Here is a 26,532-nt window from a genome sequence, read left to right on the forward strand (position 1 = left end):
GTCCACGAAAATTAAGACCAGTGGAATTTACCTTGATGCTGCTGTCGACAAATACGGAATTGATATTCCCAGAAACGCCTCGCTGACGCTCATGGACAGGAGCCCTCGACTCAAGTTATTGGCGCCCAAAGAGGCAGATTTCGAAAAGCTATGAAAATAGAACAATGTGTGTCCTATCAACAGCCCAATCAAATATTTGCTCCTTTTATCAAAAGCTGGGGATAAATAAACCTTTGGTATCTAAAGGTTCTTTATATGGGGCAAAGGTGAGCAACGCGAGAGACGCAGCCTGCAGTTCACCGGCGGTGAGGATTTTTCCAGCTGTCAATAGACAAACATAATAAAAATACTGAAAAACTACATATAAAAGTTAAAAGAATATAAAGATAACCCCTATCCTACAGATGAGCGAATTTCCGCTTATGAAATTCATTCACACTTTGTTTGCTGGTAAAAGGTGAATTGCGTTATGGTTTCCGTTACCACGGATCATAGCGCAATTCTATGACGGAATGCATAATGGGAGCCTTCCCCTGCATAACGGAAACGGGACGGATCCGTTTTGCAGCCCATAGACTTCTATTATGCCTCTAAAGGCATTCCGCTATGCATTCCGTCATAGAATTGCGTTATGATCCGTCGTAACGGAATCCATAACCCAATTCACCTTTTACCACCAAACGAAGTGTGAACGCATTTCAAAATATGAAATTCACTCATCTCTACCCTATCCTACTATGGCATATGGATGTATACAGTATTTAACCAAATACAACTTCACTAGTGGCAACACTTATTACTGGGAGTTAGGCCTCTCTCACACGGGCGTTGCGGGAAAAGGTGCGGGTGCGTTGCGGGAACATGCGCAATTTTTCCGCTTGAGTGCAAAACATTGTAATGGTTTTGCACTCGCGTGAGAAAAATCGGCATGTTTGGTACCCAAACCCGAACTTCTTCACAGAAGTTCGGGCTTGGGATCGGTGTTCTGTAGATTGTATTATTTTCCTTTATAACATGGTTATAAGGGAAAATAAAGGCATTCTGAATACAGAATGCACAGTACAATAGGGCTGGAGGGGTTAAAAAAAATAAAATAAAAATTAAACTCACCTTAATCCACTTGCTCGCGCAGCCCGGCTTCTCTTCTGTCTTCTTTTTTGCTGTGTGCAGGAAAAGGACCTGTGGTGGCGTCACATGGTCCATCACATGACCATGGTAAAAGATCATGTGATGGACCATGTGATGACCGCAGTAACGTCATCAAAAGGTCCTATTGCTCAAAAAAGAAGAGAGAAGAGATGCCGGCTGCGCGAACAAGTGGATTAAGGTAAGTTTAATTATTTTATTTTTTTTAACCCCTCCAGCCCTATTGTACTTTGCATTCTGTATTCAGAATGCTATTATTTTCCCTTATAACCATGTTATAAGGGGAAATAATAATGATCGGGTCCCCATCCCGATCGTCACCTAGCAACCGTGCGTGAAAATCGCACCTCATCCGCACTTGCTTGCGGATGCTTGCGATTTTCACGCAACCCCATTCATTTCTATGGGGCCTGCGTTACGTGAAAAACGCACAAAGAGGAGCATGCTGCGATTTTCACACAACGCACAAGTGATGCATGAAAATCACCGCTCGTGTGCACAGCCCCATAGAAATGAATGGGTCAGGATTCAGTGCGGGTGCAATGCGTTCAACTCCCGCATCGCATCCGCGCGGAATACTCGCCCGTGTGAAAGGGGCCTTAGGGGATTCACGCGTATGGCAGCACTTGCCTAGGGGGGCCCTATGCAAATCTGTACTGGCATTTTTCGGAGGGCTGTAAGGCTACATGCACACAGTGCATATTACACACAGAAAATCCACAGCGTTTTGGACTTTGAAATCGGCAGCATGTCCCCTGTTTGGGCAGATTTTCCCCCTTTGCAATGCAAACTGAGATCTGGGGCAAATACATGTTGAAATCTGCGAGTAACAAATGCTGATTTTGGTCCAGAAACACCGAGAAATCCACACAAAAATCCTCAGGGAAACGCAACGTTTTCATTAATTGCTATTCTGCCTACTGAGGAGCCTGAAGAAGGACTCTGTCTGAAACAACACTATTTTATATTAATCATATTTATTAAAGGGGTATTCTGGTTATACAAAGTTATCTCCTATACACAGGATTGCGATTAACTATTAGATCTGTTGGGATCGTACCTATCACGAAAACGGGGATCCGGTACCCCGTGAAGCCGCTTACATTAGAGATAGCTGAACCCCTGCAGCTGCCATTTCCTGGTGTGTCAGGACAAGAGCGACTAGTGGAATATAGTGGGGACCCGAGCACCACCGGCGGTGGGGGATGGGCCGATTTGAGCGTAAGCTTTGTTATATTTTTCAGAGCATTTGGAACCCACTGCAAATCTTTTCTTTTCTTCTGGAATACTTCTTTAAGGCCTCATGCACACAAATGTTGTCTGGGTCGGCATCTGAGCAGCATTTTTGTGCTGTCCGCATCCATACCTCTGTTCCGAGGCCCCACAAAAAAATTGAATATTTTCTATTCTTGTCCGTCAGTCAGCACATCCCAATGTGCAGGCGCACGCTGCCATGGCTAGAAACAAATAATTTTGTACAAAATGCATTTGCCAAGAATCTAAAATTTGCTAAATAAGCGTAGCATTAGCACCAGAATGTTTTCTATAATGATGGCGTTATTGTACGTTATTTGTGTTTGCAGAGTGCTGCTGCATTGTCCTTTGTTTCCTATTCTTGTCCATATCACGGACAAGGATAGGACTGGTCCATTGAGGGCAAGACCTTCCGTTGCGCAAAATGCGGAGTGCACACGACTATTATCCGTGTTTCACAGATCAGTGATTTGCGGACTGCAAAACACAGTACGGCCATGTGCATGAGGCCTAACAATACAAGTACTTTTTAACAATCTTGGTTGCATCATGACAGCCTGTAAGGCTACTTTCACACCAACGTTTCTATTTTCTGGTATCCATCATAGGGTCTCAATACCGGAAAAAAAACACTTCCGTTTTGTCCCCATTCATTGTCAATGGGGACAAAACGTAACAGAACGGAAAGCATGTTTTTGGTTGTGCTCTCATACCGGAAAGCAGCAAGCTGCGGTTTTCTTTCCATCATGGGAGGCGGAGCAAGACGGATCCGTCATGACCTACAATGCAAGTCAATAGGGATGGATCCGTTTTCTCTGACACAATAGAAAACGGATCCGTCCCCCATTGACTTTCAATGGAGTTCATGAAGGATCCGTCTTGGCTATGTGAAAGATAATACAACCGGATCCGTCCATAACGGATGCAGACGGTTGTATTATCAGTAACGGAAGCGTTTTTGCTGATCCATGACGCATCCAGCAAAAACGCTAGTGTGAAAGTAGCCTAAGTCGCAACATCTGGCCCTACCCAAAGCCTGCAAATTTGTGCCCTGATATCTAACAAATCCGGTATGATTAACGCTTACCCAAGACAAATACCAGCTAACGACCCCATTATCACATGCTTCTATACCCTAAATGACCAGCAGTATCGGGAGTTACACAAGTGGTCATCACGGCCATAACATTTTGTTTCAACACCAAATATTATAAGGCATAAAAATCGACCGATAACAACATTTTTGCTCCAAAAATCATTTCAGTTGTTTTTTTAATTATAGATTATAACTGGTGCGGGGGCAGTTAATTTATCCCTTGGACACTGTAGATTGGATTTCAGAGGTGGGGGTGCCATATTTTACATTAAAGGGGCTGCTTTCTGAGATTTTGATATTGATGACCAATCCTCTGGATAGGCCATCAATATCTGACCAGGGGGTCCGACATCAGGGAATCCCACCCATCACCTGTTTGAGGAGGCCGTGGTGCTTCTGTGAGTGCTGCGGCTTCATAGCGGCTTACCAAACACAGCGCCGTCCATGTGATAGTGGTTGTGCTTGGTATTGCAGCTCAGGCCACGTGACCGATGAAAGTGACGTCACTGGCCTAGGAAGAGGCTGTGGTGCTCCAGTCTTTACAAACAGCTGATTGGCAGCGGTGTCAGGAGTCGGACCCCCACCATCTGATATTGAAGAACTATCATGAGGATAGGCCATCCATACCAAACGCTTGGAAAACCCCTTTAATTTGAAGTTGGTTCAGTCTTTACTATCACAGCTCTTCTCTACATTTTGCAAATTTGAATTCTGCCATTAGATCAGGAGTTAATTAGGATGAGATCAGGGCCCTCTATATATATATATACGCCAGCAAAGGTCTTCACCTAGCAACTAACATAAGGGTTCTGACCTTGCTTAACAGTAACAGAGCAAATGGCCTCACTAAACCTTATGCCAAATATTATAGAATTGTATGGAATGTCCCTGTAGGTGTTAAAGGGCATCTATCAGCAGATTTGTCCCTATGACACTGGCTGACCTGTTACATGTGCACTTGGCAGCAGAAGGCATCTGTGTCGGTCCCATGTTCATATGTGTCTGCATTGCTGCCAAAAATTATGTTTTAATATATGCAAATGAACCCCTAGGAGCAATGGGGGCGTTGCAGTTACACCTAGAGGTTTTGCTCTCTGCAACTGCTGCTCCCTGTCCTCTTTGATTGACAGGGCACAGAGCCTCTAGGTGTAACAAACGCCCCTGCTGCTATTTGCATACATTAAAACACCATATTTCTCAGCAATGCGGGCACATGTGAACATGGGACCAACACAGACGTCTTCAAGAGCACATGTAACAGGTCAGCCAGTGTCATGGGTACAAATCTGCTGACAGATGAGCTGTCGCCTCTCCTGATTGTTTTAGTAACTACTTGCATTCCCACTGTCATAACAGTTCTGGAGCATCTATTCTTCCGATTCTGTGATGTGCCATTCCGTTATTATTCTAATGAATTACTAGCAGTTTCCAATGAAGGTCCAGATGGGTGTTACTAGTTGGGGGTGGGGGTGTCCTTGCACAGTCTGACACTATCTAATCAGTGCTGCCTGTGTCAGTGTAATTGGCCTTACTACCCAATCCATGGTGATATCGGGGCCCGACCAGCAAACAAATTCCACCATGCAGCACTAATGTTAGCTCCACAGCAAAGCCAAGCAAATACCAATGTGCAGCTTTATTACCTCCAGCAGTGGCAACCATACACCACCATGCAGTGCATACAATACCCGCGGTACAACACACTTCTCCGGCAGTGTTAAACACGCACCACAAACCCCCAACAGCACCACTTATCTCAACAGTCAGATCCTCTCAGAGTAGGAAGAGCCTTATATTCTACTCCCACCGGGGGCGTCCCTGAAAAAGTCCAGTGTAGGTGGAGGAGTCCGCTTACAAGACCCCGAATGGCATCCCGGACGCCATCAGCAACAAGCAGCATGGGTCACAGCATGAATGGCGGAGTAGAGAGATCCACGGTCATCAGCTATATGCCCATATCTGCTTTACACTAGAGTGTGACGCTCTTAGGGGGTCATTTATTAAGCTGAAATACGTCTATATTAGGCATATTTCAGGCTCAGATTGCAGCACAACGCTGGTCTTCATAAATGTGCCCCTTAATTGATTTAGAAATGAGGCGCATTACTGGTCAAATCCGGTGTCAATTTGAGACATAATTAACTCCAATTTCTGATGTAAATTAGTGCAAACTCGCTGGCACAAAGAAGTCAGACCCTCCCGCTAAGGCCTCATGCACACAACCATATCTGTTACGCGGTCCGCAAACTGCGGATTAGCAAAATATAAATACCGTTCATGTGCCATCTGCATTTTTTGCGGACTCACTGACTTCAATGGGTCCGTGGACCAGAACAGTACATGTTCTATAATTTGTGGAGAGGACATACGGATGCGGACAGCACAAGGATGACCTTCACGTCCTGTCTGCATCCGTATGTCCGCTCTGCAAATTTTAGATCATGTCCTATATTGGTCCGCATTAACCCAACAAAGTAAATGGTTCAGCAAAAAGTGCGTATGGCACCTGGATGGTGTCCATATTTTGCAGATCTGCGTTTTGTGGATTGCAAAATACATATTGTCCTGTGCATGAGGCCTTAGCCACACACACTTTTCTGAAAAGTGCTTTACGTGGAGTTAGGCCTCATGCACACAAACGTTGTTTGTTTCCGTGTCCGTTCCGTTTTTTTTGCGGATAGGATGCGGACCCATTCATTTCAATGGGTCCGCAAAAAATGCGGACAGCACACCGTGTGCTCTCTGCATCTGTATGTCTGTTCCGTAGCCTCACAAAAAAGATAGAACATGTCCTATTCTTGTCCGTTTTAAGCATTGTTAGTAGGGATGAGCGAACCCGAACTGTATAGTTCGGGTTCGTACCGAATTTTGGGGTGTCCGTGACACGGACCCGAACCCGAACATTTTCGTAAAAGTCCGGGTTCGGTGCTTTTTGAAAGGCTGCAAAGCAGCCAATCAACAAGCATCATACTACTTGCCCCAAGAGGCCATCACAGCCATGCCTACTATTGGCATGGCTGTGATTGGCCAGTGCAGCATGTGACCCAGCCTCTATATAAGCTTGGGTCACGTAGCGCTGCACGTCACTCTGCTGTTACAAGTGTAGGGAGAGGTTACAGCTGCGACGTTAGGGCGAGATTAGGCAGTGATTACCTCCTCCAAAACACTTAAGACAGTGATCGATCTACAGCTGTGGATCATTGAACTGCTGATATTCAATTGCTCACTGTTTTTAGGCTGCCCAGAGCGTTTTTCATTCACTTTTTTCTGGGTTGATCGGCGGCCATTTTGTGGTGCGCCAGCACAAGCTGCCACCAACTGCATTTAACCATCAATAGTGTGGTTATTTTTTGCTATATCCTACATCAGGTGCAATTTGAGCCTGTCACCCAGCGCCTAAAAAATAGGCCTGACATTTATATTCCTCCAAATCTGTACTGTTTTAGCTGGTCAAGTTATTTAGTGACCGTAAAAGCACAGTTTTTGTTCTCGGTTGAAAAACAATTCCCAAATTTGCAATTATCAAAATTAGTGGTTTCTGCTGTATCAGACCTACTTTAAATCTATCCCTAAAAGGGTATATTAGATTCAAGGTGCTGATAGTGTCATTCTGAAAAACGTAACACACACGCTACAGTGCAGATACAAGTCTAATTCTGTGATTAAACGTATACCTGTCACACAGCGCCTAAAAAATAGGCCTCACATTTATATTCAGCTAAATCTGTCATTACTGCTGTGCCTGTATTAGTGTAATACGGTACCTAAATAGATAGCCAGACAGTGTTAGGTGTCTGTAAAAAAAAGGCCTGAATTTTAATTCAATACATTGGCCCGAATAATATTTTTCTTATTGTGGTGAACGGTAACAATGAGGAAAACATCTAGTAAGGGACGCGGACGTGGACATGGTCGTGGTGGTGTTAGTGGACCCTCTGGTGCTGGGAGAGGACGTGGCCGTTCTGCCACAGCCACACGTCCTAGTGTACCAACTACCTCAGGTCCCAGTAGCCGCCAGAATTTACAGGGATATTTGGTGGGGCCCAATGCCGTTCTAAGGATGGTAAGGCCTGAACAGGTACAGGCATTAGTCAATTGGGTGGCCGACAGTGCATCCAGCACGTTCACATTATCTCCCACCCAGTCTTCTGCAGAAAGCGCACAGATGGCGCATGAAAACCAAGCCCATCAGTCTGTCACATCACCCCCATGCATATCAGGGAAACTGTCTGAGCCTCAAGTTATGCAGCAGTCTCTTATGCTGTTTGAAGACTCTGATGCCAAGGTTTCCCAAGGGCATCCACCTAGCCCTTCCCCAGGGGTGGAAGTGATAGAATGCACTAACGCACAACCACTATTTTTCCTGATGATGAGGACATGGGAACACCACCTCAGCACGTCTCTGATGATGACGAAACACAGGTGCCAACTGCTGCGTCTTTCTGCAGTGTGCAGACTGATCAGGAGGTCAGGGATCAAGACTGGGTGGAAGACGATGCAGGGGACGATGAGGTCCTAGACCCCACATGGAATGAAGGTCGTGCCACTGACTTTCACAGTTCAGAGAAAGAGGCAGTGGTGAGACCGAGTCAACAGCGTAGCAAAAGACAAAGAGGGAGCAGTGGGCAAAATCAGAACACCCGCCGCCAAGAGACTCCGCCTGCTACTGACCGCCGCCATCTGGGACCGAGCACCCCAAAGGCAGCTTCAAGGAGTTCCCTGGCATGGCACTTCTTCAAACAATGTGCTGACGACAAGACCCGAGTGGTTTGCACGCTGTGCCATCAGAGCCTGAAGCGAGGCATTAACGTTCTGAACCTTAGCACAACCTGCATGACCAGGCACCTGCATGCAAAGCATGAACTGCAGTGGAGTAAACACCTTAAAAACAAGGAAGTCACTCAGGCTCCCCCTGCTGCCTCTTCTGCTGCTGCCACCTCGGCCTCTTCTGCTGCTGCCACCTCGGCCTCTTCTGCTGCTGCCGCCGCCTCGGCCTCTTCTGCTGCTGCCGCCGCCTCGGCCTCTTCCTCCGCCTCTGGAGGAACGTTGGCACTTGCTGCCCAGCAAACATGGGATGTACCACCAACACCACCATCTGCGTCACCAAGCATCTCAACCATGTCACACGGCAGCGTTCAGCTCTCCATCTCACAAACATTTGAGAGAAAGCGTAAATTCTCACCTAGCCACCCTCGATCCCTGGCCCTCAATGCCAGCATTTCTAAACTACTGGCCTATGAAATGCTGTCATTTAGGCTGGTGGAGACAGACAGCTTCAAACAGCTCATGTCGCTTGCTGTCCCACAGTATGTTGTTCCCAGCCGGCACTACTTCTCCAAGAGAGCCGTGCCTTCCCTGCACAACCAAGTATCCGATAAAATCAAGTGTGCACTGCGCAACGCCATCTGTGGCAAGGTCCACCTAACCACAGATACGTGGACCAGTAAGCACAGCCAGGGACGCTATATCTCCCTAACTGCACACTGGGTAAATGTAGTGGCGGCTGGGCCCCAGGCGGAGAGCTGTTTGGCGCACGTCCTTCCGCCGCCAAGGATCGTAGGGCAACATTCTTTGCCTCCTGTCTCCTCCTACTCAGCTTCCTCCTCCTCTTCTTCCACCTGCTCATCCAGTCAGCCACACACCTTCACCACCAACTTCAGCACAGCCCGGGGTAAACGTCAGCAGGCCATTCTGAAACTCATATGTTTGGGGGACAGGCCCCACACCGCACAGGAGTTGTGGCGGAGTATAGAACAACAGACCGACGAGTGGTTGCTGCCGGTGAGCCTCAAGCCCGGCCTGGTGGTGTGCGATAATGGGCGAAATCTCGATGCAGCTCTGGGACTAGCCGGTTTGACGCACATCCCTTGCCTGGCGCATGTGCTGAATTTGGTGGTGCAGAAGTTCATTCACAACTACCCCGACATGTCAGAGCTGCTGCATAAAGTGCGGACCGTCTGTTCGCGCTTCCGGCGTTCACACCCTGCCGCTGCTCGCCTGTCTGCGCTACAGCGTAACTTCGGCCTTCCCGCTCACCGCCTCATATGCGACGTGCCCACCAGGTGGAACTCCACCTTGCACATGCTGGACAGACTGTGCGAGCAGCAGCAGGCCATAGTGGAGTTTCAGCTGCAGCACGCACGGGTCAGTCGCACTGCGGATCAGCCCCACTTCACCACCAATGACTGGGCCTCCATGCGAGACCTGTGTGCCCTGTTGCGCTGTTTCGAGTACTCCACCAACATGGCCAGTGGCGATGACGCCGTTATCAGCGTTACAATACCACTTCTATGTCTCCTTGAGAAAACACTTAGGGCGATGATGGAAGAGGAGGTGGCCCAGGAGGAGGAGGAAGAGGGGTCATTTTTAGCACTTTCAGGCCAGTCTCTTCGAAGTGACTCAGAGGGAGGTTTTTTGCAACAGCAGAGGCCAGGTACAAATGTGGCCAGACAGGGCCCACTACTGGAGGACAAGGATGAGGAGGAGGTGGAGGAGGATGAGGATGAAGCAGGTTCACAGCGGGCTGGCACCCAACGCAGCTCGGGCCCATCACTGGTGCGTGGCTGGGGGGGAAACGCAGGACGATACGCCTCCCACAGAGGACAGCTTGTCCTTACCTCTGGGCAGCCTGGCACACATGAGCGACTACATGCTACAGTGCCTGCGCAACGACAGCAGAGTTGCCCACATTTTAACGTGTGCGGACTACTGGGTTGCCACCCTGCTGGATCCACGGTACAAAGACAATGTGCCCACCTTACTTCATGCACTGGAGCGTGATAGTAAGATGCGCGAGTACAAGCGCACGTTGGTAGACGCGCTACTGAGAGCATTCCCAAATGTCACAGGGGAACCAGTGGAAGCCCAAGGCGAAGGCAGAGGAGGAGCAAGAGGTCGCCAACGCAGCTGTGTCACGGCCAGCTCCTCTGAGGGCAGGGTTAGCATGGCAGAGATGTGGAAAAGTTTTGTCACCACGCCACAGCTAACTGCACCACCACCTGATACGGAACGTGTTAGCAGGAGGCAACATTTCAATAAGATGGTGGAACAGTACCTGTGCACACCCCTCCACGTACTGACTGATGGTTCGGCCCCATTCAACTTCTGGGTCTCCAAATTGTCCACGTGGCCAGAGCTAGCCTTTTATGCCTTGGAGGTGCTGGCCTGCCCGGCGGCCAGCGTTTTGTCTGAACGTGTATTCAGCACGGCAGGGGGCGTCATTACAGACAAACGCAGCCGCCTGTCTACAGCCAATGTGGACAAGCTGACGTTCATAAAAATGAACCAGGCATGGATCCCACAGGACCTGTCCATCCCTTGTGCAGATTAGACATTAACTACCTCCCCTTAACAATTATATTATTGTACTCCAGGGCACTTCCTCATTCAATCCTATTTTTATTTTACCATTATATTGCGGGGCAACCCAAAGTTGAATGAACCTCTCCTCTGTCTGGGTGCCGGGGCCTAAATGTGTGACAGTGGCCTGTTCCAGTGGTGGGTGACGTGAAGCCTGATTCTCTGCTATAACATGAAGACTGATTCTGTGCTGACATGAAGCCAGATTCTCTGTTACGGGACCTCTCTCCTCTGCCTGGGTGCCTGGGCCTAAATATGTGACAGTGGCCTGTTCCAGTGGTGGGTGACGTGAAGCCTGATTCTCTGCTATGACATGAAGCCAGATTCTCTGCTATGGCATGAAGAGACTGATTCTCTGCTATGGGACCTCTGTCCAATTGATATTGGTTAATTTTTTTATTTTATTTTAATTCATTTCCCTATCCACATTTGTTTGCAGGGGATTTACCTACATGTTGCTGCCTTTTGCAGCCCTCTAGCTCTTTCCTGGGCTGTTTTACAGCCTTTTTAGTGCCGAAAAGTTCGGGTCCCCATTGACTTCAATGGGGTTCGGGACGAAGTTCGGGTCGGGTTCGGATCCCGAACCCGAACATCCAGGTGTTCGCTCAACTCTAATTGTTAGGCCTCTTTCACCCGACCGTATGGCTTTTTCATTGTTTTGCGGTCCGTTTTAAACGGATCCGTTTTTCAGTTTTTTGTTTCCGTTTCCGTTCCGTTTTTCCGTTCCGTTTTTTCGTATGGCATATACAGTATACAGTAATTTCATAGAAAAAAATTGGGCTGGGCATAACATTTTCAATAGATGGTTCCGCAAAAAACGGAACGGATACGGAAGACATACGGATGCATTTCCGTATGCATTCCGTTTTTCTTGCGGACCCATAGACTTTAATGGAGCCACAGAACGTGATTTGCGTCCAAATATAGGACATGTTCTATCTTTCAACGGAACGGAAAAACGGAAATACGGAAACGGAATGCATACGGAGTACATTCCGTTTTTTTTGCGGAACCATCCATTTCAATTCCGTTCAACGCAAAAAATGGCCCGTAAAACGGAAAAAAAACGGATGGCATACGGACGTGCATGTAGCCTAAAAGTGCAAATAAAAATAAAAATAAAAAAGCGTAGTAGTTAAGATGAATCGCCCCCAAAGTATTTTAACCAGTGGGGGAAATCTGGATATAAAGTAAGTAGATGAGGACTCAGCACATGTCCTGGATGTGGCATCAGGTATAAAGACCAAGACGTCAGACTTGAGGAGAAGACGCGTAACATGGCATGTGTTACCCCTCTTTGCCTGAGTTTCGGTCGATGGTAGGCGTCTTTCTAGGATGACGCAAGCCTTTCACTATAGTAACAGGATGATCTGCAGTAACCTCGACTGCCTCCACCCTCCTCTGCAGATGAACACGTCTGATTGCCGGAGGGGTTTGGCACGAATGTGTTCAACTTTGGCCTACTAGTGTCCCTCCTGTTTTGATTGGCAGGGCTCCTGCATGTTTGGTAGAGTCACATGGCTTTAGTATGGGAAGGCCTCCGTGGACTTGGAGCACCTTGGTTTCGTATCAAAGTCATTTTTGTTTTTCCACAAAACCCGCTGACCTCTGCACAGCCCTCACTTTAACCCCTTCAGGACCGCAGGAGCCTTGTTTGACCACAGGAATAGCCTGGAACAGTGCTCGCTATGTAAAATCCGGGCAGGTGAGAATTTATCTCCAGTCACTTATTAAAGGGAACCTGTCACTGGGAAATTCACTGCTAAACCGGGCACAACTAGGGACACGTCAAATTGCTGGTGTCACTATTGTGGTGTAAAAAAGTTAAAAAATTATGGAATGCCATGTTGTGGCATAATTAGCTACTTCAAAAGTGGGTTAGTTGGGGTGGACCTCCCTTGGGCCCAAAAAAGTACTATCATTTACGCCAGAAATTGGCATAAATGATAGTTCATATTTATGCCCGCTCATAGTTGAGGGGTCTTCCAGGGGTCTATCCTCAGAATAGGTCATCAATATCAGATCAGCGTAGGGTTCGACACCGGGTGTTCTGCCATAATGCTATAACTTGGCAGAATGCTATACCCGGAAGTGACGCGGCCACATCGGAATCAGCTGGAGGAGGGTGTGTGCGGCGCTGCGCAAGCGCACATCCACTGGTAAGTAAAAATTATAGCACCACAGCGAGAGAAGCGCGCCCACGCGAAACCGGCCGGGACACACTGCGCGCATTCTGCTAAGATATAGTATTCTGGCAGCCTTGGCAGGCCATATTTCTGAAGGACCCTGGGCCCTTCAGAAATATGGCCTGCCAAAACACTATACCTTAACAGAATGCGTGCAGTGTGTCATGGCCGGTTTTGCACATGCGCATTAAGTGGGCGCGCTTTTTCCGCTGCAGTGCTATAATCTTTACTTACCAGTGGATGTGCGCTTGCGCAGCGCCCCACACACACCCTCCTCCAGCTGATTCCGATGCGGCCGCGTCACTTCCGGGCACAGCATTCTGCCAAGGTATAGCATTCTGGCAGAACACCGGCACCCCGGTGAGAAGCCACGCACCGTGCCGTTTCCTGTCTCTCCTCCTGCTTGCCACAGACATAGCAGCAGCAAGCAGGGAGAGAGATAGGAGACGGTATGCACACACAGCGCATGCCTTTTTTTTTTATCGGCGGGGGTGCCGGGTGTTGGACCGCCACTGATCTGATAGTGATGACTTATCCTGACAATAGGTCATCAATATTAAGCCCGGACAACCCCTTTAAGACTGGCGTTTGTAATGTCTGTCTATCTGCCCAACTTCTTGTAGGGGTCACTCATCAGCTGAATGTAATAATATATTTCACTTAGAGATCTGTTGCTTCATTCTGGAGAAAAAGTACTTATGCAAATGAGCTTTTAAGTGCACCAAGGGTGGGACAAGCCACTCTGTGCAACCCCCTGCCTTCTACTTGCTCATCCCTATCCCTCTTAATTGACAGGTCCAGGTACATGACTATGACAATCAAGAAAAAGAGGGAGGGTCTGGCAAAGGAAGCAGGAGGAGCAAGGGTGCACATAGAGTCTTTAGCCCGCCTTCGGTGCTCTTAACCGCTAATTTACATATGGATTAGAAGTGCTTTTTGAAGCTGTGGATCACTAAGCAAAAGGTAGCATTACATTCAGCTGAGCTAGCCCTCCAAGGCACTGTGCTTGGTTTATCAGTGGATTTTATGGTGACATGTTCCTAGTCCAAGTCAGTCATAGAGGTTTTAACCTTTCTGTAAAGAGTTAAAGGGCGCAGTCAATGAGCCATGCAGCCTCAAAGGAAAATACATGAATCTAATTGCATAAAATGAATTGCTAACAGCCAACAAAAACTATAATCCGAGGTACAGAAATGTCTGTGCTCTTGCTAAACAGAACCTGCAAAGACGGGAGTCTGGTGAAGGGACATTACAGTGAAAACTTGGTGAGTCGTTAAAATAATGATGAAACAGACGAAAATGAGCATGCAGGTTATATTGTCTAAGGCTTCGGTCACACCGCCGGCAGGAGTTCTGGCAGAGAACAGCCTGCCGGAGCTCTCTGGGTCCGACACTGCCGGAATGCCCGCCGGCCCAATTGACTATTACAGGGTACACCGGCAATCTGGCCACTACCCAGCAAATATGCCGGGATTCAGTCTGACAAAAAATAGGGGAAATGGGGTGCAAAAAAAGGCAGCAGGCGCTCTGGACTGATGAGTCAAAATTTTTAATATTTGTCTGTAACAGAAGGCAGATTGTTCTCTGAAGAGCTGGAGAGCAGTACTATAACGAGTGTCTGCAGGTAACAGTGAAGCATGGTGGAGGGTCCTTGCAAGTTTGGGGCTTCATTTTAGCAAATGGAGTTGGGGATTTGGTTAGGATTAATGGTGTACTCAATGCTGAGATGTACAGGCAGATACTTATCCATCATGTAATACCATCAGGGAGACATCTGATGGGCTCCACATTTATTTTGTAGCAGGACAACGACCCCAAACATACAGCCAATGTCTTGAAGGACTATCTTCAGCATAAAGAAGAACAAGGAGACCTAGAAGTGATGATATGGCCCGACAGAGACCTGATCTCAACATTAACCAGTCTGTCTGGGATTACATAAAGAGGCAGAAGGATCTGAGCAAGCCTACATCCACAGAAGATATGTGATTAGTTCTCCAAGATGTCCCAAACAACTCCCCCTGCTGAGATCCTCCAAAACCAATGTGCCAGTGTTCCTAGAAGAACTGATGCTGTTCTGAAGGCAAAGGGTGGTCACTTCAAATACTGATGGGATTTAGATTTCTCTTTTGTTCATTCACTTTGCATTTTGTTAATTGGTAAAAAAAATTAACACTTCTTTGACAGCTTTCTTACTTTTCTCTGACAAAATGTCCACCATGGTCTATTAGGGTTTGGGAACACATGCTTGGCTATATCAGCATTAAAAGGTGTCGTCACACAAATAATATTCTACATTTTTCAAACCAGCACCTGGATATGAATACTTTTGTAATTGCATGTAATTAAACATTTATTATAGCTACTGAGTTATTCACTCAAATCCATCTGTACAGCGCCACCTGCTGTTTGCTCTTTTTCCAATTTCTCTGTCCACCTCACTCAGGTGGATGCACATGCTCAGTTCGATTCTTCAACTGACACTAGCTGCAGCAGACAGGACACGCCTCTGAGAAAGGACCCAGCCGTTGAGCTGGCAAACTTGAAAAAAAATCTAGCAGAGTAATTTGAACAATGAGTAGGGAGAGCTCTGTTCCATTTGGGGTACAGGGCCGGTTTTAGCTATTTTAGAAAGAGGTTGCCTTGTACTATACGATGTCTGATTGTCAAGTTCTACAATAATCATGGGATAATCCCTTTAATAAAAAAATAATAAAATTTGACCTAAAATATTACCTGCTTCTAGATAACTACGTCCTTTGTTATGTAGAAATACGAGAGCATCATATAAATGTGTATGGGTATAAACCAGATGTCTATGTAAGAAACCAGCAACAAACTGGGGGGGTAATGATGATCTGTATGCCCTAAAGGTCCTCGGAGTGAAAAATCTACACGGTGTGCCCTGCATGGAGATAAATAGGGCTCCCTACGACGCGGAGATTGTTTGTGTGCGTCTCTATTGACTTTGCTTTTTCTAACTGCCAACCTTCCCACAAAGGTCAGTTCTGTTTATGAACAACATAGTGGTGTCCAAATTCAGAACCTGATATTGTTGTTTGGCAGCCCAGTCCCAACCTCCCCCAGTACAGCTCAGTGCCATGTGACATCAAACAGGAGGGACGAGGTGGGTGGAAATGTCCTCTTCACATTTCATTTCACAAGATGACAGACAATAACTCAGGCTGCTGTCATTTCCATCGCTACTTGTCATGGACTTTGTATAGAATACGTCCATCTAGTCACCGCTGGCAGTGTATAGGGCTTAGACATCATTCTTTTCTGGAAATAAAAAGCTCTTTCTTATTTTTTTTATGCTTAGAGCAAACAGGGACTAGTGTCCAATATGGACAATACAAACATTTCAATCAGAACCAGTGCAGACGGAGGGTCAGACCAGCCCCATCTGAGCATATGGGCTTCAAAGAGGGAGTCCACTGCTTAGGTCTCCTCTATAAGCCAGAGTAAAAAGCATTTTCCAATCTGGGGCATCGTGTATTACCTGCCCTGAGAAGGACAACCTTGTAGATCCTGTCTTATTGAACCCTTGTAATAACCTATCAAAATCCCATCTACAAAGTCACTGTCATCAATGAGATTACTGAAAGCAGGGGTTCAAGATACTATTAGGAAAAGATTAGCAACCAGTCAGTCTGACTTGGCCATAGTAGCCAATAACAGAATGGCTGAATTTGTTCCTGACCACTGCCTTGTTCCTGACTATACTCCTGCCTTGTCCTTTATCTATATATTCAGGGTAATGCTTGCGCATAGAACAAAGGGGCACCCGTCCATAGAAAGGATGCCCTGGAGCTGGAGAAAGTACTGTACAAAGGAGAGAAACTAAACTGATAAGGGGCATGGAGGGTCTGAGGTTATGAGGAAACATTATTATTTCGTCTTCAGAAGAGACAGGGGGGACATGATTAACCAATACAAATATATAAATGGGACGCACAAAAAATATGGTGAAAAGATGTAAAAATCTCCTCAAAAGACAAGGGGGCACTGCCTCTATCTGGAGAAGTGCTGGAACAGAGACCTATGCTTGTTGTCACCAATGCATCTCAGTGTCCAGAGGCATGAAGGCTTCTTTACTGTAAGAACCGTAAATTCGTGGAATACTCACCTCAGGATGTGGTCATGGCAGGAACAGTGGATAGTTTAAAAAAAGGCCTAGATAAAATCTAAAAATTTAAATAACAATGTTTATAAAAGTGTGTAGAAGTCTGGGACTCAATCCGGTTTTCTAATATGTACATCCCCACCTATACCTTAGTTGAACTTGATTGACTTGCTCAATCGTATTACCTATGTAAAACCAAGTACAGTGATCCCTCAAGATACAATGTTTGTAGTAGAAACTGACTGGCGCCCTTCATGAGAGTAAAACAAGTAAGGTACGGTATGTCTCCACCAGTCAGGCTATACTTCAATCACTATGATAAACACTTTCGGAGGAATTTATCAAGTCCTGCACTCCAGAATCCTAGCTTCAAAAAGTCACTAAAATGGAGCTGTTTGGGCACCAAATTTTACCAACTTGCATTTTACACCATTCATTTCAGTTTTGGAAAGTAGGTGGTAAACCGGGCAGAGTTAGCCTGTCAAACTGATTTAAGCCAGATTTATTACTGTCGCACTTTTTTTTTATTCTGATGCGGTTTTGACATGATTTTTTCATCCTGCCCATTTCAATGGCAACTATGGGCACTGAATCCACTTCAAGAATGGACATGTGAGTTCCTAAAACCACATGTTCCCCCGTTTAATTCAATGGAGATAAATTGCAATCTTTCTCCTCGTGGTTTTTGGGGTGCAGAATCCGCGACAAAATCCATGTTGAAAAAAACTCAGTGTGAACATACCCTAAAGGGCGGTGTAAAAAGTGGAGTAACATCTCAAGACAGAAGTAAAGATGCACGAAATGTATCAAACATCAAGTGATTTTGATACATTTAGCACAAATTACAGCGACACAGACTCCTGAAAAACGGATTTCCCTCAAAATAAATCTCCCCCTTTACGTGTTTCCTTCCAGGAGCGTACCCCAGACTGTTTACCGTGATAATTACAGAAGGCTGATGGGAATGGAAAACCACGCAGACCTTTATATAGTTACCTGCCCGGAAATAGAACAGGACCAATCTAGAACAAAAGGATTCTTGTGGTTCTTCCTTCTACAAATACAATTGTCTCCTTGACCGATACGAGCTTAGCTGAGTTCCCAGTTTCAATAAATGATTATGCACATAAGCCCTTTGTGTGTGTATGTGACATTAAAATACAGATTCTTTGAAATATATACTTAGCAAGATCCATTGCTTGGAGTAGAAAATACCAAGAGGGTGAATTTGTTTGTAGAGGAGACAGAGATGGACCTCCTACATCTGCTGCATCACCTATGAAGAACCCTATTCAAGGCAGTGACCTGCAGCGCGCCGAGTGGTGACCCAATAGTGCTGAAACAGCGACCTGCGTCTGTTGTCACCAATGCATTTTCTATTATTACATCCACATGGTCCAAGTCCATTTCGGAAAAAATCTGAATTATATTGCTTGCTTTTCGCTTTTCCACTGCTTACATAGGAATGACATACTCCACTGTGTTATGCCCGGACCACAATCACTCACATCTAATAAAACAAGACACTGATGTACACAAGGCCCCATTGGTGCCTTCCCAGGGATAGTAACAAGACCATGAGCACAGAATTGGAACTGTCTATACTTTGCCTTAGGCTACCTTCATATTATTGCACTGTTTTTCCGGCAGGTAAGCGGAGGATTGTCTGGACACAAACCGCAGCATGCTTCGCTCGTCAGCTGGATGCAAACGAAATGTCTGTCGGACCCCACTATACTTTAATGGGGACAGCGGACATTCCGTTCGCATCCAACAGCTACAGTGTACAAGCACTGGATTGCAGGGTGGTCGTAACCATAGAAACAAGCAGTGTATAATGTGATGGAAAAAGGAATCAAGTCGGCAAAGGAGGCAATATGGACAATCACAATATATTAGTAAGTGCCTTGTATTAACTGCATCTACATGATAAATGTAATTTGCTGAACTGAGACAACCCCTTTAATTAATGTAGAAGCATGAGGCACTTATGCACCTGGCCAGTGGCCACAGGTGCCCACCTGATTTCAACTGTACTGCCATCCTAAGGACAATGATACAGTGTCATACTGTGGCATAGGTGGTAGCATTTCCTGCTACACTATGGTATTTGGGTTTGCAGAGGCATTATTTCAAGCTGTACTGTGGTAGTTGGTCCTGCTAGGCGGTATTTGTTCAGCACTACAGTATTGCTGGCCCCGCTTACTTCTCTTGTCCCACCTTCTGTCAATTTGCCCTGGACTAGAAGTCCTTATAGCTCTGTGAGCAGGGGATAAAACATACAGCAGAAGGCCTCAAGCAGCAGTGAGTAACTTGGCGGTGGGGGAAAGGAAGGCCTCCACTGTAAGGTTGAGAAGGCAGCACCCGAAAAGGGATGATACAGGTCAGCCTCCCGCTACGAGTACGTGTCTATATAACACAGGGATGCCCAACCTGCGGCCCTCCAGCTGTTGCAAAACTACAACTCCCAGCATGCCTGGACAGCCTACAGCTATTAGGGCATGCTGGGAAGGCCGCAGGATGGGCATACCTGATATAACGGTAAACTGGATTAATAGGGTGGCCGGGATGCTGTACGCTGCCTATCTGTATGTAGTCCAGTGAGTGTACTGTGCGGAGCACTGCTCATGTGGGGCCGGTGTGCGCTCAGTTCTGGGGCTGAATCACGGGATTCACCTTCTCCCTTGTGGATCAGTCCTGGCTACACACACTGCAGATCCTACGCTCATCGTACTAGGGATTTATTTTGACAGAGCGGGGTTTTCCTTTCCGTTTTTTTTTTTAAATGACTTCAGGCCTTGCGAGGTGTTGGCAGCTCTTATTAGTGATCAGATGGGGACACCCGGCCAACTGATTTTCCTGTTGTGACCTTTCAGAGCAGACATCTGAGATGCGCAGGGACCTGTCCCCACGTCTGCCGCAGTCCCCTCTGCACGCTATGTGCTTGGCCGTATAACAGGAGGATCCAGGACTGACACACACACCCTTATTTGGTTTTGAGGCCTGCATTTGTCCTTTGCCGTCTCCTATCCCTTTGCCAAGTTTCTTCTTTTTTTTTTTTCTCGACTCACTTCCTCTGACAGAGGTCATGTCAGTTCATTGTGAAGGCAATGGAGCGTTTGCAGATCTGGACTGATTACAACCGTCCCACAATGCCCTGGGGCGCACAGACTGTCAACACAGCCGTCCTCTTCAGTCATCCTCTGGGACGCAATCCAAAAGGGCCTGCCAGTCCCCAGGGCAATCTGACATGAAGGAGACAGAGGAAGCTGGGGGCCAAGGCCTGCTCATTAACCCGTTCTACGCCGAAGCAAAACGTAATGATAATCGACACAAAATAAAACTTCCTAAAATGCACTTTTAACATGACTAGAAACGCTAAAAGCAGCTATTAAAAATAATGAATGTGAAAAGCGCCTCGCAATTCCTTTAATGCAGAGAACGAAGCACGTTAAAGCCGAAATCCACTCTAACTGGAAAATCTAGGCGTAGCTGCAATTAGCGCCATTATCCCACTCCCATCACAGAGACAGGAATCCAGGAGTCGGAGACAGCGGGCGATATTAAATAGTAATCTTCATGTGTATAGCGCAAACATACTCTGCAGTACGGAGTATAGTGGAACATGGACAAACACCCTGCCCGCAGGAGCTGACAATCCAAGGCCTAGTGCACACAACCGTATCCATTTTGCAGTACGCAAATCGCTAAATGTGGATGCGATCTGTGTGCCGTCCCATTTTTTTATATTTTTTTGCAGACCCGCTAACTTCACGGGTCCGAGGTCCTCTTTTGCGGACATATTCTATCTTTTGTGGAATGGATATGAGGATGAGTAAAGCACACGGATGATGCATTTCGATGGATCATGCACCATTTTTTGTCGAGCCGAGACCCGGTGCTCATGCCATTCTGCTGGATCCCATTATAGTCAATGGACTCCGGCGGTGAACAGCAGTATCCAGTGAACTCTGGGCGGCTGTTCCTCTGCCGGATACCTTTAGTGCAGATGTGAAACTAGCTGAATCATCATAAAGAAATCACCAACTAAGTTTTTGTGACTACATAAATCAAGATGTACAGTTTGTGAGACGCATGACTTCTTGGGACGAGTGGTTTTATATCTGCTACATTACCTGCACTAGTTTCTGAATTCTCTAATTTACCAAAAAAAAAGCCCCAAAGAACAATAATGATAAAAATGCACAACCTGGCATCAAAGGCCTGCGGCGACTGCACCGCTTTACTACTTCACCTATGACCATATCATACTACTACTGTATAACATACAGGCACATGGAGGATTCCCACCTGTTTCAGGGTCTGACATGTGGAGTGGGGGTATTCCGTTTTTTTTATTATTATTATTTATTTATGGAATAAGAAATCATACAATTTTCTAATGTATATTTATTTAAAATTCTGCTCACATACCTTTCTTTATCAGCGCAGTTGACTTCTAGCTCCACAGGAAATTGGTTTGGCCCATAGACCAGTCAGTCTTGAGTAACGCATTCATGGGCTAACTGAATAGGACTAAACATGGCGTCGGTCCGTCTCACTGTGAGGGACGTTGGTACAGACGCTGACAGACATGCTGCAGGTAGTGATACTGTCTTCGCTGTATATGTTGTGCTCCTCAATAAACTACTATGCACCTGTTAGATACCTGGACGTGATGGAGACCAAGTTTAGTTCTATTCAGGGATCCTATGAATGCACAACACAGGACTGACTAGTTTATGGGCCATACCATTCTACTGTGCAGATAGGGGCCAAGTGCACTGATAAAGAAAGCAACAATCTAAGGCTACTTTCACACTAGCGTTAAGGATTTCCGGTATTGAGATCCGTCATAGGGGCTCAATACCGGGAAAAACGCTTCAGTTTTGTCTCAGTGCATTCTGAATGGAAAACAATCCGTTCAGTATGCATCAGGATGTCTTCAGTTCAGTCCCCTTTACGGTATTTGGCCGGAGAAAATACTGCAGCAGTATTTTCCCCGGCCAAAATTCCGGAACACTTGCCGGATCTGGCATTAATTCCCATTGAAATGTATTAATGCCGGATCCGGTACCAAAAACGGATCTGGTTTCCCGGTCTGCGCATGCGCATACCTTTAAATCTGTGAAAAAAGATAAATACCGTCTCCGTTTTTCCGGATGACACCGGAGAGACGGATCCGGTATTGAAATGCATTTGTCAGACGGATCCGCAAACAAACGATATCCGTTTGCATACGGATTTCCGAATTCTTCTAACGCTAGTGTGAAAGTAGCCTAAAATACATGTACACTAGAAAGTTAGCTAATTTGTCTGCTTTAAAAAATGCTAGCATTCCTTGTTAAAATGTCTCTTAACGTTTACCTGTAATTTCCAAAAACTTTTGATATGTCATAGTGACATATCAAAGGTTTTGATCTGTGGGGGTCTGAGTGCCGAGACCCCCACTCATTCCTAGAACAAGGAGAAAGAAGTGCTCACATAATGTGCTCTCTGTTTGCTGAGGAAGCTGGGCTCCATAGAAAGTATAGGAGCCCGTCTTGAGTGAGGAGATGGGCTTGAGACGTTTTAGTGATCGATGGGGGTCTCCGGATTTTGCCCCCACCAATCTAAACCTTTGATACGTAGATATGTCATATCAACATTTTTTTTTAAAGCACAGGTACACTTTAACTCTGAGTTGGGCTGTTCCTCTGTTATTCCTTAATATTAATGAGTAAGTTTAACTATTTTCTTGCCACCGAGGTGTGCCCCTGCACAATCTGGCAGTGTCAGTGGACAGTATCATATTGGGTGCATACACACCGCCAGCGATGGCGATCGCTGTGACTGGTGCAGCTCATATTCTTCTCAATGTCACATTTGAATGTCATTTGAAAGCCATACGAGAAAGAGCCTCACATCAGGAGGGTTTGCATATCTCTTTCATCAACCAATCTGTACAAGGCATGATGTTGATATGATATTTCAGACTGTGTAGTGTGTTTCACAATAAGGGTCCATTCACACATCCATGAGTGTTTTGCGGATCCACAAAACACGGACAGCAGCAATGTGCGTTCCGCATTTAGCGAACCGCACATTGCCGGTACTAAGAGAATATGCCTATTCTTGTCCGCTATTGCGGACAAGAATAGGACATGTTCTATTTTTTTCAGGATCGGAATTGCGGACCCGGAACTGTAGAAATGTATGGGTCCCCAATTCCGTTCCGCAAAATGCGGAATGGAATTGCGGATGTGTGAATGGAGCCTTAGGATGTGTACATATTATTTATCTACCTAACTTTGACGCATCCACCGCCGGCTCAGGGGTACTAAGACCGGCGTCTAAATTTACAGTCCTAATAAATGACCCCATTAGTATAAACATTTATTTAGTCCCATGTCAAATTAGGAAATTGACCTGTCGGGCGGATTTTGAAATCTGCAATATGTCACTTGTTTGTGTGATTTCTGGTATAGATTTCAGCCTTTTCAATGCAATAAACAGCATTAAATCTGCAACAAAATCTACAAGTAACACATGTGGAAAATGCGCAGAAATCCACACAGAAGCTCCTGCAGGTCGGCATTCGGATTTTAGGTTACCCTAGTCTCTCCCTCTACCTCCATACAATGAATGTGTAGTAGTCACTGTGCATTTCCTGGATTGCTCGACCTCTGACAAGTTGTCCATGTGTTACTGTACTTTAGCTTCTGTTCACATTACGTTTCCCTTCAACCGGAGGCACAAGTCGGAAGTATTCCCGATGTACACCACCGATGGTATATACGTCGCACATTGTCTCATATTACAATGTACAGTACACTTCTGTATAGGAAAGTGCAGCAGACTACTCTTTGCTTTACAGTACAAAAAAATAAAAAATATGCCAACATCCGCACCAGCGTATGCCAAGAGGAAGCTGTGCCATAAATGTCCCACCTCTGGGACCCGCTCCTAACTTAAAAAATGGGACCCATTGTACATTGCCACAAAGATGTTTTTCTTTTCTTTTTTTACATTGCCCTACCTGCCAAATTTTGCAAAATCTTGTACAAATCCTTTAAGAGTACCTCCTAATAAATATATATATATATTTATATATCACCGGTAAATGTAATGTTCTCCATACACGTTAGATAAATGTAATGTTCTCCGTACACGTTAGATAAATGTAATGTTCTCCGTACACGTTAGATAAATGTAATGTTCTCCGTACACGTTAGATAAATGTAATGTTGGCCGAACCCCTCTCTTGACAAACCCCCCTAATGGCTGATGCTGGTTGAGATAAGGATCGTGAAGTCTTGGCCAATCCTTTTGTTTTCAGGATGTCTGGCAGTGGATTTCTCTCCAACTCCCATTCACAACACACATTTGGGAGGATCAGAAGAGATATCTCATGTGTATGGCCGGCATTAGGCTAGTATCTATAAGGATTTTTTCAGTATGTATTTTTTTCTCTGTAAATAGATCTAAACTTACAAACAAAATGATGACAAATTGTCATCCCCTCACATAACCATTTCAGTGAGTCACCCACTGACCTTAGTGATCACATACAAGCCACACATCATGGATGATGAGTGAACTTATGATGGCTGATATGTACACATGTCCATGAGATGTCCTCTGCCCTCACTCACTGAATACTCCATTCTGCTGTTGACTAGCTTCATGTCTGTGGGAAAGCCGAGCGACAACCAACAATCTCCAGAAGAGTTACTAGGGTGGCTTCACATTATGGCCCCAATTTACTAATATGTTTGTGACTAAAATTTGTCTAGAAAGTGGAGCAAACCGGTGCAATGTTGGCGCATCTAGAGTTTTTCCACTTTTTTCTAACTTGCTCAAAAAGGGTTGGGGTTTATTGGAAAGAAGTGGAGCTTTGTCAGAATGGGACATGGCCTAAGATGTGCCAAAACTGTGCCATAATTCTGGTGTAAAATTCTGTCTCAAAGTGTCTATCTCTGCAGCAGATTTATGATCCAGCCTGAGCCCCTATGCTAGTCTAGACCAGCCTGAAGGTGGTTTTCCACGGCCCGATTGTCAGGCAGATTATTGGGAATGAACGTTCCTGGGAATGCTCTTTCCCGACAATCTGCCCATCTAAATGTGCCACCGATCACTTGTTCATCGGGTGACAAGATCGTTAGTGCAGGCTCTCCAATGATAGTTTCTGGGCAGCAGATTGTGCTGTTTAAACAGCGATCTGCTGCCCAAAAACAGAGCAGCTGTATGAGGACGAGCGATCACAATAGCGACCACTCGTCCTCACACTGTGAAGGAGATTGCTGCATGTAAATACAGTGGTCGCCTTCACTGAACAAGCACTTCCTTCCCGATAATCGGCTGTGACATTGGAGCATCTAAATCCGCCTTAAGTTTCCACCATTTATAGTATTAGTAAATCTGGGCCAATGCTTTTTTTTTCCCAGAAAAGCCACGACCAAATGTTACATGCATGATGGCCAGTACGAAATTATGAAAACGCAAAACAAACTGCATATTTTGTAGTGGTGTTTTAAGACAATTTTCTAGTTTATTTTTTTTCCCTTAAAGGGGTTCTACACTTTGTTTAAACTGATGATCTATCCTCTGGATAGATCATCAGCTTCTGATCTGATAGGCGGGGGTTCGACACCTGGGACTCCCGCTGATCAGCTGTTTGAGAAGGCAGCGGCGCTCCAGCAGCGCAGCGGCCTTCTCACTGTTTACCGCTGGCCGAGTGACGTCACGACTAGTATCAACTGGCCTGGGCGCGGCTAAGCTCCATTCAAGGGAACGAAGCTTAGCTGCGCCCAGGCCAGTGATACTAGTCGTGACGTCACTGGGCCTGCGGTAAACAGTGAGAAGGCCGCGCCGCTGCCTTCTCAAACAGCTGGATTTCCGTGTCGGACCCCCGCCGATCAGAAGCTGATGATCTATCCAGAGGATAGATCATCAGTTTAAACAAAGTGCAGAACCCCTTTAAATTGCAGCATGCTCTGGGTGTACCATTATTTTAAAATGTTTTCTCATACACTTCTCTATAGGGGGGAAAAAAAGTCTGGAAAAAACTAAGAAAAAGCTGTGATTTTCATAGCATTTTTTATGTCAAGAAAAAAAAAAACACGCCAGAAAATAAATAAATAAATGCATACGAAGGCAGGTTTATTAACAATAATCCGCACAGGTTACCATGAGGTTTTCTATGTGTTTCCGCACCAAAAAACGCATTTGGTGCTTGTGTTTTTTTAGTGCTGTGTGGTTGATGTGGTTTCGCTGCAGATCTCACCCTTGCATTGCAAAGGGTGAAATCTGCACACAAAAAAAATAAAACATCAGACATGCTGCTGATTTGAAAATCCGCACAGGAGGTCAATTTCCATACGGAA

At 45.8% G+C, this 26,532-nt stretch overlaps 1 protein-coding gene across 1 annotated transcript in view; it reads right to left on the bottom strand.

Moving 5' to 3' along the window:
• PIGL (phosphatidylinositol glycan anchor biosynthesis class L) overlaps positions 1–26,532 on the bottom strand; it is a 142,734-nt gene that overhangs the window by 89,099 nt on the left and 27,103 nt on the right. The window lies entirely within an intron of this gene.

This window comes from Bufo bufo, chromosome 3, assembly GCF_905171765.1.
Source record: "Bufo bufo chromosome 3, aBufBuf1.1, whole genome shotgun sequence".
Classification (NCBI taxonomy): domain Eukaryota; kingdom Metazoa; phylum Chordata; class Amphibia; order Anura; family Bufonidae; genus Bufo; species Bufo bufo.